Raw genomic sequence first — 12,570 nt, 5'->3', positions numbered from 1 at the left:
ATTTGTACACCTTTTGAAGCTATCTAAGTTTTGCATTAACCCGGTTAGCTACAAAAACTGCTTCAAGTGTAAAAACTGTGGACATAGAAAGAAAATCGGAACAAATTCTCAGGCTTATGAAGTACAGTTTTAATTTTAACAAAATTCAACCAGTGAGAAAAAGTCATGTAAAACTATAAAGCTACAGAAGTTATAGGTCCGATTAGCTATTCATTTACTCTCACCTTCATTAAGCTGACCTCAGATGGTACATTCTAGCCACTATCTCAGAAGTACCACTCTTGGGGGAGTATTTTTTCTCCATAAAAGTACTGGTTTTCAGTGAGTTTTACATTTTTCTTCCACCATTCTACTGACAGAAGTTTACACTGTCAGCACTTTCTTTTATCTTCTTTTATGTGTTTTTCCTCCTCATTATATGCTGAATATCTCTGCTTTTTAATTTCTTATAATTGTACATAAATATATTGCCCTGGTAACTCTTCCGATACTTTAGTGCTTCATTAATTTGACACGCACAAAGATTTTTCAGGCTTTTAAAACTAGTAAACATGAATCTCTGTGTTTTGTTCCTGGGGTTCATTAACCACACAGTCCTGTGATTTCTAAAGAAAAATCAGCTGATCCATGAGGTGTCACACAAGTAGAAGGTGTGATTTGCAGTAACTCAGTTACTCCCATAGTCATAACGACGTACTGTCAGACTTAGTGGTAAACCCGGCTTCTACTGCCTCTAAAGCCTAAATGCTCAGGTGCATATCTTGCTTGCTTAAGCTGAGAAAAAAGAACTCCTACGTTAACTGCAATTTCTTTTTTCGACTGAGATTTTCCTAATTTCCTCTGGACTCTGCAGTTTTACCCATCGTGGTATCTGATAAATCTGACTCTGCTAAACTGCAGAGGTTATAATCCTGTAAAACAGTGTGGCCTCAGCAAAAGGGCAGTAGTGAAGGCTGGGAGAACTAGAAGTTTCACAAACAAAATGGACTTTTACTGTATATGCTAGAAAGAATGTAAGTGCATTGCCTGGGACAAGGACTCCCAGATAAGCTGAAACAGCAAAGCAGGAATCTTCATTTGGTGATCAGAGACATGGAAGAGTTTGCAGGGAAAATTCTGGCAGGAGTAGTTGCTGGTCAAGATTTCTCTGGCCCCAGAGCTCCCTGGTGCTTTCCTGAAGTTTCACGGCCTTTCACTGAGCTTCCCATAGGCAGAGCATCCCACAAGATGGCCTTAAGCCTTAACGTATAATTCCTCACCTTATGTGGGCCTGCTCTCTGTTTCTCAGCATCCTCTTCTCATCACACACTCTTACATTTTGTCCCCTCAGATTTCCCCAGCTTTCAACTCAGAGACCTCAGGATCATTTTGCCAGTGGGACAAAGCCAACATGCGTCAACCCAACTCAGTGCTGGTCCCCTCCGGTGCAGCAAGCTGCTTCTGTTCACGTTATATACTGTTTGGCCTTGGATTTTCCTTGAGCCACATGGGGTAACCCTGTGGCTGTGCTTTTGTGGGTGTTTCCCCCCCTTACGGTGTCTGGGGAGGCAGAGGCCATGCTGAAGCCCACCAGAGCGATGCTTTTAGAGCATGAAAGTGGTGCCTGTGTCGCAGGGTCTGGGGAAGAGCACAAGAGTTTGTGGGTGCAAAGGCAGATGAGGTAGTGCAAGACGGCTGCATGGGCTGGAGAGAGCCAAACCTTGGTTTGCCTTGTCCTTTCTGTCTTTTTTCAGCAAAATCTGGAGTGCAGTATCCCTATGAGGTTACCATGGCTTTGTTTCAGGAGAAAATAATGAATTGACCCCGAAGGAAACCCCAGGAGCAAAATAGTATTTGTGCATTTGCCTCCTTCTCTGCCACTGGTGAAACAAGCATATTCATAATGATTTGATAGGCTGATATTCACTGAATTTCATGTAGCTGAACGTCAGGAAACTGAATCTCTAACTCCAGGGAGCTGTGAACCGGACCCCAAACTACCAGTGTGGAAACCGTAGTCATCGTAAATGCATTAGGGTGACAGTCAGAGTTAGGTTAGACCCAGTGCCCTGTGCATGCTCTTGCCACTGGCTAGCAGCCAATGCCAAGGGCAGATATAGAGGATATATGTGGTATTACCTGGCACACTTTTCAGTCTCTGTGGCTGAGGGATTTTCCTCAGTAAGTAGTTGCAGACAGACCATCATGTTTAATAGCCTTCAGTGCTATTTCATGAACTGATCTAATCCCCTTTTGAAGTGATTGCTATTTCTGCACTTCACATTATCTTGTGTCACGGAGTTCAGTGATACAATTATGTGGTGGGTGAAAAAGTTCTTCCTGTGCTTTGTTTAAACCTGCTACCAGGCCATGTCACTCTTCCCAGATAAATAGCAAGTAGGGAAACAGACATTCCCTATTTGCTTTAGCAACAGCACGTTGATTGTGGAGCCCCGTGTTATATGCCCCTTCAATCATACCATTTCCAAAGTGAACTCCTAGTCTGTTTAGTCATTTCCTCATATGGAAGTCATACCATCCTGCTGTCCCACCGGTACTGCTTCCAATTGTATTATATTTCTTTTGAGATGGCATGACTCAATATTCAATGAATATACGCTCTGGGGATTTATGCAATCGCGTAACAGTATTTTCTGGGTTTTTTTCTATTCTTTTGCTAGTAATTCCCCAAACGCCTTTTTAACCACTGTTGAACACTGAGTTACTTCCAGCGAACTAACACGTGGTTTCAAGATTTCTTTTCTGACTGATTATACCTTCTTTAGACTCCGCCAGATACAGTTTAAGGTTATGGTTTTTTCTCCATGTCCAAGTCCATTGGAGTTACTGACACTGAAATTTGCCTGCCATTATCTCCATGTTGTGTAATTCCCTGCAGGTCTGCACCATCAGCTTGACTTCAGCTTTTCCTCGCAGTTGGGTCTGGCTGCTCTGAATCGCTCTGCACCCCCTGTGAACTTTGTCGCTTCGGTTACTCCCCTTTCCAGGTCATACCCAAATATGCTATTTAATATAGGTCTCAAATCCTTGCTGGATCCTGCTGGGAAAGTCACTTCACGGTGAACTTAGACCATATCTGTATCCTTTGTGTTGTATCTTCTGACTAGTTACTAATTCAGAGGAGTGTATTCCCACATATATCCCGACAACTCAGATGCTTAACAGTCTTTGGCGAGGAGCTTGTTCAAAGCCTTTTGAAAATCCAGACATGTACGTCTCCAAGATACTATGCCTTTGCTTGCATATCAATGTCTCATTTCTTTGGTTTGACCTGAATATTTCTCATCTTACGCGAGCTCTAGGAGGATTCCTGCGTGCCTATGTGGGGTCTGAGGGCCGTTACTCATGTATAAATGCCAGAGAAGACCATTGGCAGAGAGTACAGCTATATGTCTATTTACTGAACAGGTTTAAGTTAACCTACATCAGTTGGCTTTGAATTTAGTTAATTACATCAATGTGGTTTATTTGGCAAAAGGAAGAGGTAGAGATTCCACTTTCCCTTCACTGTCTGGTAATGTGTGTTTTTATCAGAGAGGTAGCTTCTTGATGAAGAGAGCAAGGCAAAGGATATTTCCAAGCCCTCCTGTGTCGTATTACCACCAAACTATTCACTTAGTGACTGCACCTGAAGAAGTGCTACCTGGACCTTGAACTCTCTGTCTGTCAAAACAGAGACATAAGCACCTCCAGCCCATCCGAAAGATGCCATAACGAGCAGACAAGACACAGTCCTTTTACTTAATAAAAGGGCACATTGGAGGCTTTGGCAAACCCTGTAACAAAAGGTGATTATATAAATATTTCAGTTTCATCTTTGTCATGCATGCACGAAGTAATTTAGAGTAATTTAGAGTCCGTATTAGGGACTGTATTTTCATGTTTCTGTGTCAGAATGATGTTTGCTTTGGAAAGACCTCCGTGCCACACCTTTAGAACTCAAATGTCCCTCGGTCGGCCAAGAGCCAGACAGGAAGGCAATTGAAGATGACTGCCATTACAAAGACTTCTCACTTGTACATTGCTTCACTCTTTTTTTTCTCTTACACAAAAATATCATTCACTAAGAAGTAAATTCTATAATTTTATTTAAGGACAATACGCACACATCTTAGATGGCTGTGTGTTGAAGTAAATCCTAAATCAAAAGAATTATTAGGATGCATATTCATCTGAAGCAGTAGAGTTTGCCCTTCTTTAAAAACAGAAGCTCTAACTTAATTTGAAACATGGCTACTCAGGATAGGGCTGGTTTTGGATCGTATCTGCAGCTTTGCCTTTTATTGGTCACTTAACTGAACTGTTAGGTAGACAGAGCAGGACAATCTTTAACTGTATGGCTGTTTTGCTTAGTCATATAGGGCAGGTGATAGCCAGACCTGGAAACAAGTCTGCGCCTGGTACAGTCAGCCTCAGCTCCAGGCTGCTTGCTGTGTGAAAGCTGTGGGGTGGCAAGGAGAGAGGCAGAGGCACCACCACAGCCTGGTCCGCTGGGGAGGTGACGTTCCCTTGTTACTCTGTACCCCATTTTCCATTGCAATAGTGGACCAGATGTTCAGGCTATCAGTTTGCTTTCCCCTGCAAAGGCTCTGTTAACTGAGACTGTGTCTTAGGGAGCTGCAGATGACAAAGCAACCATTCCCTGTAGTGGTCTGTCACGGTCCACTCGGTGGACTCGTGATGGTTCGTTTGCTACGATCTCGAAAGTGCAAAATTAAGGTGACCAACACCAAAGGGGATAGCAATAATCACACAGTAAAACTTTATTGTATTGCCTGTGAAGAGGCACGCCATAGTTAGAGATGGGTGAAAGAAAGGAGAAAAGTAAAGTTAAGTTTAGAGAGAGGAGAAAGAGAAGTTATAGCTACCACCGCTGATCTCAAGACGTCCTAACGGTCCCGGCTCCAGCTAATGCTGCGTCGTCGATCGTCGTGGTCCTTGGTGGGGAAGCTTCAAATTTCCATTGTTCAGAAGTCATCTTTTATGCTTAGTAACACACCTTGCTCCACCTCTGCCTCAGGAGTCTCCGCCCTTCTCGAGCGAGGCTATCACGCAGGCGCAGGGTCAGTGTCCGAGGCGTGGTAAGTCTTGGAGGCGGGTAGCCTTCGACCAGGAGGTGTGTTTTGGTATTATAATGAAGCAAAGTTCGTCTAAAGTTCATGATTTCTTCATCCATGTTATGGTAACAGTTGCAATCCATCCTTTTTGACAGTAGCTATGCGGTTATCTCTAACGGAGCCTTGTACCGCACGTTCCGTTCTTGGGATCGGCCACTGCGCTCCAAACAGGCCGTTGTCGTCAGATAACGTACTGTTCATGTTCCTGATGATGAAGTTGAGACAATGCTGATTTTCTGACCGTACTGTTCATGTTCCTGATGACGATGTTGAGACAGCGCTGATTTTCTGACCGTACTGTTCATGTTCCTGATGACGATGTTGAGACAATGCTGATTTTCTGACCGACTCCTACACGGTCTCTGAAGTAACATGTTTAAACTTACATGATACTCATATGATTACAAGCTAGTTATGAATATATGAAGAATATTGAATGTTAATACTTATCACGCATAAGATTTATCAATGTTTCCTCAGGACATTTTAACAGACAAGCAGCCTGAAGCCAGAAACATGACATTTGACTTTGGCTATTGAAAAGTTTGTAAAACCACCTATGTAGAACAAAAAAGAAAGGAAAAAAGTGACTTTTTCATCTCCTTACTCGGCACGGAGCACCAAGTGGTGTCTAATGCCCAGGCCCAGACAACAAGGAGGGAGGTTTCGCAGGTGAGAAGAGAGCAAGCTTTGAAGATCCCGGCTGGCGTGGACGAACGATCTGGGCACTCCCCTGTGCTGCTCTGTTCGCTGCCTCCCAGGGAGAGGACAGGTGGAGGGATTGAGGAAAAGACGCAAGAGGCGGCAGAAACAATCTCAAAAGAAAAAAGAACTTGATTATTTGGGAGCTATTATTTTTTTAACCTAGAACAAAAAAAGGTAGATGCTAGCTGCTATGGAGGAGGATATTTATTGTTAAATACGCCCTTGTTAAGGCAATTTATTTTATCTTTTTATAACATTGTTCCATGATTGCATATCAATGTTTTAAAGTAAACATTTTATTCTTAAAGCCTGACTTGTGTTAAACCTGACTCAGGGCGACTTGGCAGGCAGCAGGGCACTCCTCTGGAGATCTGGCACTGGTAAACCCAGGGACTGGGAGCCCTGGCTAAGCGTCTAGATCCCTGTGGCATTGCTTCAAAACAAGGATTGCTCCTACTGCCATTGAAGTAGCATGGCTCTGGGTTAAAAGTTGGAATCACAGTGGGCTGGAAAAGAAGAAATTTGTTTTACAAGGGAAAATTAGGAAGTTCTTTGGTAAGAAGGAAGATGCTTTTGCCCTGAAGGTCTGCAGGGAGTTAGTAATGTACCAGCAGACACTTGTGGACTTCAAAAACTGTGTCAAGATTGTCAAAAGCCCTCTGGAGGACTCTCTTCGCTGATTCCCCAAGATATTTAGAAGCAGAATCCCCTGTGCCAGACCTCTGAGTCTCAGGAACCAGAAAAATGAAGCCTTCCGTGTCTGCAGGAAGCATATCAGAAATAATGTATCAGAAATAAGGCTCTCTTTTTCTCAAGAATTTTAGAAATAGATGACATGGAGAAACTTGTCCATTGTTAATTCATTATTACATGTATTTTGGACCACAGGAATTGCCTATTTGAAGTTATTGGTTGCCAGTTGAGTCTCATAAATACTAGCCTGGGACACACTTAGCTCATGGTAGAATTTTGAGCTTACTGCCAGGTGCAAAACGCACTGCTCCTGTTGATACAGCCAACCTCCACCTGTACTTGCTGCTATGGTTCTTACTGCTCTTCATGTTTAAAGATGATTTTTATCCCTGGGTGTCGTGGTTTAACCCCAGCCGGCAACTCACAACCATGCAGCTGCTCACTCACTCCCCCCACCCAGTGGGAAGGGGGAGAGAATAGAAAAAAGGTAAAACGCATGGGTTGAGATAAAGACAGTTTAATAGGACAGAAAGGAAGAAACTAATAATGATGATAATAGCAGTAATAAAATGAGAATAATAATAAAAGCATTGGAATATACAAAACAAGTGATGCAATTGCTCACCACTCGCCTACTGAGCAGCGATCCCCAGCTCCCCCCAGTTTATATACTGGGCATGACGTCACGTGGTATGGAATACCCCGTTGGCCGGTTTGGCTCAGCTACCCTGGCTGTGTCCCCTCCCAACTTCTTGTGCCCCCCCAGCCTTCTTGCTGGCTGGGCAAGAGAAGCTGAAAAACTCTTGACTTAGTCTAAACACTGCTCAGCAACAACTGAAAACATCAGTGTGTTATCAACATTATTCTCATACTGAATCCTAAACATAACACTGTACCAGGTACTGGAAAGAAAATTAACTCTATCCCAGCCGAAACCAGGACACCGGGCTATGTTTATGTTTCAAAGCATTTGAAGACATTGGTTTCATGGAGATTAGCATTATTATTAGAATGGTGCTTATTTTACTAATCTCTATTATGCAACTGTTCAGTCTTGATTATTAACAATCATTTCCTTTTGATAGAAACACTTCCACAGCAACCAATTATAGTGCTTTGTGCAAACACAGGATTATGAATTCCAGTGGGATAAACAACAAGAGCAGTGGAATTTTAAAAACAAAGAACTTGTTTTCATGCAAATGCCTCAGTGCTAAAAAATGGGGGAAAATTATATGCTGGAGAAGCAGACGTTGCTTCCAATTAGAATGTTTTTCAACAATTTCCATAAAGTGCCTAAATTAAGAACTTAGCACTTGCTGGAGCAGTACATCTCATGTGGTGTTCTCCCTCCAGCAGCAGCCAATGTCAGAAACATGCAATCACAACTCCTACCCAGATCCAGTTTCCCCAAAAAGACTCATTGGATGTCAGGTCTGGTCCAGTCTGCCTAATTAGGCATAGTCCGTTCATTTCCATGCGGAGTTTTTTATTGAGCAGATCCAGCTGACAGAGGATGCCCTGATTTTGCAATTTGTTTAGTGGCTCTAATACCGCCTGTCTTCAGCAGGATCAAATGGTAGGTATATGATTAATGCTAAACACTTGACCAGAGTTTTTGTGTCTAACGATAAGCAGAGGACACGGAATTTGCAGAACCTGGCACATGGCTGTTCTTTGCTCTACAAAGGGTGGTCTATCTTTGAGAGGAGAACCTTGCAGTTTCTTTTAAACAGCTGATAAAACTTAGGCTTACACTGGAATTCCACATATATTAGACAGGTCAAAGTCTTCAGATTAGAATAGAACACGAATAAGACATACTTCAAAAATATTTTAAAACTGCTTATTTAGTTCTTGTTTTATGAGTCAAGAAATTTCCTCTGCCTTGCATTTAGCATTTTTAACTCCAATAGTGGGATTTTTTCCCTGAACAAATACAGCCTTGTACCCCTCACCTACAATAATGATTGCTTCAAATAAAATTTACTTTCTGTCTGCGAAAACAATTCCAAGAGTAAATAGCAATCTGCTAGCGTATACTTTAAATAGGCTTTATTTTGTTGATGTTGTATGTGATTATTTGGAAAAGACATTTTATTCCTGAGGAACTGTGCTGTGAGGAACCTTGATCAGCTGACAGAAACAGACGTGGGGTTACCGCATGGTAGAAAAAAGAGAATATAACTCTCTCATGGGCCTGTTTGAAACACACAGACAGAAAAATCAGAGGACCTGCATCTTCCAAAGGTCAGCAGCGCTCCTGATGTCTGGAGAGTGAAGAGACACTCCTCTCCTGAGATGAATTTCCCTCAATTTCAAAAAAACAATTTAGGGTGGTGAGGCAAAGCAAGGATGGCACAGCATACAGATGATTTCTTCTTTGGGCTGGATCTGTGCGTTTCTTGTGTGGTCTAATGCAAATGACTTAAAACAAAAGACACCCCCCCCCCCGGTAGGAATTGTGTGTTATGGGCTGTATGGGCTGCAAGTACAAGGTCCCTGGAGGGATAAGCCACGAACGGCTCAGCCAGCCCCACGAGGGCTGTGTTACAGGAAAAGCTGGCCGTGAGGTGCAGCGGAGACTGACAAGGATGTGCCTGGGATTTGGTCAGTGCTGCTGGAGTGCCAGCCTTTGGCCGGGGTACGGCATAGCTCAGTGCACCCCTGGTTGAGCACGGAGAGACGAGCCTGAAGCAGTGCCTGGATGCTGCTGTGCCCCAAAGCATAGGTGCCGGACCAAAAGCAGGGGCAGGAGCATGCTCAGCTGGGGAGTGTATCAGGGCTAAGACACCCTGAGTTGTTAAAGACTGTGCTGTTGTGCAGTTGTGAACTGAGCAAAAATCTCATGGGTCCCATTTATTCCAAATGTAACATGGCTGAAGTCAGTGTGCGTGACCTCCTGCTTTGACACCCCACAAATAGCAATGTCACAGCTGCCTCGATTTTATCAACCTTGTCAGTTTTGCTCAGGTATCCAAAGAGATTCAGGGAGCTTAAAAACCAGAACTACCACTCTGGCTATAAAATATCTGCATCTTAACCTGCCAGCGCTATCTCTACAGGGGCAGACTTGCAGTTTCACAGTCACCTCTGTCTCATCAACGGACTCTGGTAGCAATAATGGAAGTACAGGGGTGCTTCCCCCCCAGATCCCCCCAAAGGATTCCTTCACAATTGCTGTATTTTATCCTGTTTGATAGACTTTCTCTGCTAGGATGGCTCTGCCTTTCCCATGAGACAGCACCTGATCCTGCTCTAGCTGAAGTCAAGGGCATTTTTGGCACTCGTAGCGGTGGGAGCAGATGCAGACTTGCAGAGAGTTTTGTTTGGGGACCTCGCAGTTCAGCGGGGCTTGCCTTGGGTGCCGTGGTGCTGTCACCTCAATGGAGTTGCTTTAGTGATGCACATGGTCCCTTCCATTTCTTCTAGAGCAGCAGTGTCAGTAAGGTCAACTCTTGTCGTTCCGGGATGTCAGGGGAGAAAACGCTGACTTAGGAGCAGGACTGGTCCCCAGGCACAGATGCTTTAGTATGATTTGCAAGCCCAGCACACATCTGCAGGTTGTGCCTTAACAGTAAGCAGACAGTGTGGCAGAAGTATAAAGCCAAGGTTCTTCTTCTTTTTCCTTTTTTCTTTCCTTTTTCCCCCTCTTTTCCCTATGAGTCTTTTAAAATAGGCTACTGCTTTTAAGCAGGAACTGGTTTGGATTCCTTCACTGGAAGGCATTGCACCACGCATGTCTGTAGCTACTGAGCTGGCCCATGCTTTTTTGCACCTCTGCTTGCTGTTCTGCAGTGGCCCTAGCAGTCCTGTGTCAGGCTCTTCAGAAATTCTTTTGGTTCTCCTCAAAGCAATTGCAGATTTTAACTTTTGTCTTTTATTCACTCATTGGAAAAATCCTTGAGTGCCCTAAAGCTCTGCCACCTCTTGCTAAGTCTGGAAGTTTCTGGCATCTTGGGTGTGGTGATGGCTTGAAGAGCATGCTCACAGGACTAAAAGCCACCACATTTTCTTCTTCACACAAGGCTTCTGTCGGAGCAGGGAAATATCTTATGTACCAGGCTCTCAGGAAAACCATAGCTGCAGGGGAAGAGGATCGTATGAGTACAGTTTGACCATCCTATCTTCCCTGACACACACAAAGTCTAGTGGACACTGTTGTCTAGTGATGAGTATATCAGTCACTGTCAGCCATAATGACACTAAATCTGCGTCTTTACGTAGGGATGTGGGGTGGAGGAATCTTCTACTACAAAATGTTTTTTATTTAGTAGCTGTTTATGTTGTTTTTCAACACAATTTTATTGTAATAATTATGCCGCAGTGTGGGCGGTGATCATTTGAACTTGAAGTTTCAGCAGCAGGAAAGAGATCACATACTGGAGCTGGTCAGGAAAGCTGAAACTATGAACAACGAGCTTGATATTTTGCCACTGCTGTAGCCTCTTTTTTTTTCTGATTCTGCATTATTATTTAGTTCCTGCCCTTCCGACTCTCGCCAGGGCTAAACCTACTGACCTCATCAGCAGATGTATTTTTAGGCGTATTGTTTCTAGCTAGAAGGTTGCATTGGAGAGCGTTGTTAGCACATGTTACTTTGAATTTGTGCTTTTTATGATTCAGAATACGGTTAACTGCAGCCTTCAGTGCCTTTGAAGCGGATGGCCTTGCTGCTCTTCTGTTGCTCTTTTATGGTCTCCACTGACAGGTCAAAGTTATCTCTGTCAGTGAAATAATCTTGGGTTTGGCTACTTTTGATCTGTAACATATTCAGTATTGTTAATAACACTGGTAAATAAACAGAATGGTTACCCTGGATTTGACTCCCTAAGAAACAGAAGGAAAGACTGTGTGACATGGAAATACACATTTAATAATTAGTATTTATTATGCAGCATCACAGACCCATTCATCCTCAGAAGACACACCGACACTGCTCACCTGTCTCATGGTTTACCTGTAGACTTTCTTACTTGAGTGATAATGTCACAATACAAAAAGTGCTTGGATGCCAGCTCATTCCTGAGCCCCATTCTTCAAATCAAAATTAATTTTGAGCTATGTCTGTATATAAAAAAAGGTGGAAAAGGTCGAGAAACTATTAGAGGGCTGTTTGTTTAACGCTCTTCTGCAACACGGTGGGACAGACCGCTGATAGCTATCTGTGCACTATACTCACCCCTTTTCTGCTGGCGTTGCTGACTGTAATGTGTGCCCTTAATTTCCCACCCAAATGCCACCAGGTGGCTGTATCTGTCAGCTGTAGGTTAAGAGGTGTTTCGGGTGGAGGAGAGCTCTCGGCCGCCAAGGCTGCCACTTTGAAAGGAATGATGTCTGTGCGCCAGGCTCCCCTCTGGTAATGTAATTGTGGCTACAAAGTTAATGGGAACTAGGAGTAATTTGTTTTAAACCACCAGGAACAATGACAGGACAAAAACTGTGACACAACCGAAAGAGAAGGACACAAAAATCGGTACCCATGACTTAGAAACTTAGGATGCTCTGGGATTTAGCCCTTCGTTGTAATAAACGTTTCTCGGACCTCTGTCCATGGGTTATTTACTTCTGGTATTTTCAACAGTAAAACAGAGCATTTGTGTGGAATAGGGGCCACTTCAAAATAATGAGGGACAGCCCTCAAATAATTAAATTGAACGACAAATTACAAAGTACACTGGTTGATGGCTATGCAGAAGCATGTGGCCAAACACATCCCCCTCTTCCTCTTCAGGGCACAGTCCCCCTGAGCTGAGCGACCCTGTCATCGACGTTTCAGGTGTATAATGTAAAGAAAACACACGTGCTTTTGGGCTGTGCTGTCGGACACTCCTCTCCTCCAGCTTTCCCAAGGTTTAAAGGCAAGGCGATGGAGGATGCCTCAGCGGACGCGCTGCCACCTCCTGCTGGGCCAGCCCTGAGCTCTGGGAGCATCCCAACCCCATCCCTGCTGGAAAAACCTGCTCCTGGGGCACAGCGGGGGAAACTGGGTCTGTCTGAAACAGGAAGGCATGCCCTACACATCTGGCCCAAGTACTAGGCCCCGGCAGCCTTG

The sequence above is a fragment of the Harpia harpyja genome, chromosome 22 (genome assembly GCF_026419915.1).
Source record: "Harpia harpyja isolate bHarHar1 chromosome 22, bHarHar1 primary haplotype, whole genome shotgun sequence".
Lineage (NCBI taxonomy): Eukaryota > Metazoa > Chordata > Aves > Accipitriformes > Accipitridae > Harpia > Harpia harpyja.
This window is presented reverse-complemented; position numbering follows the sequence as displayed.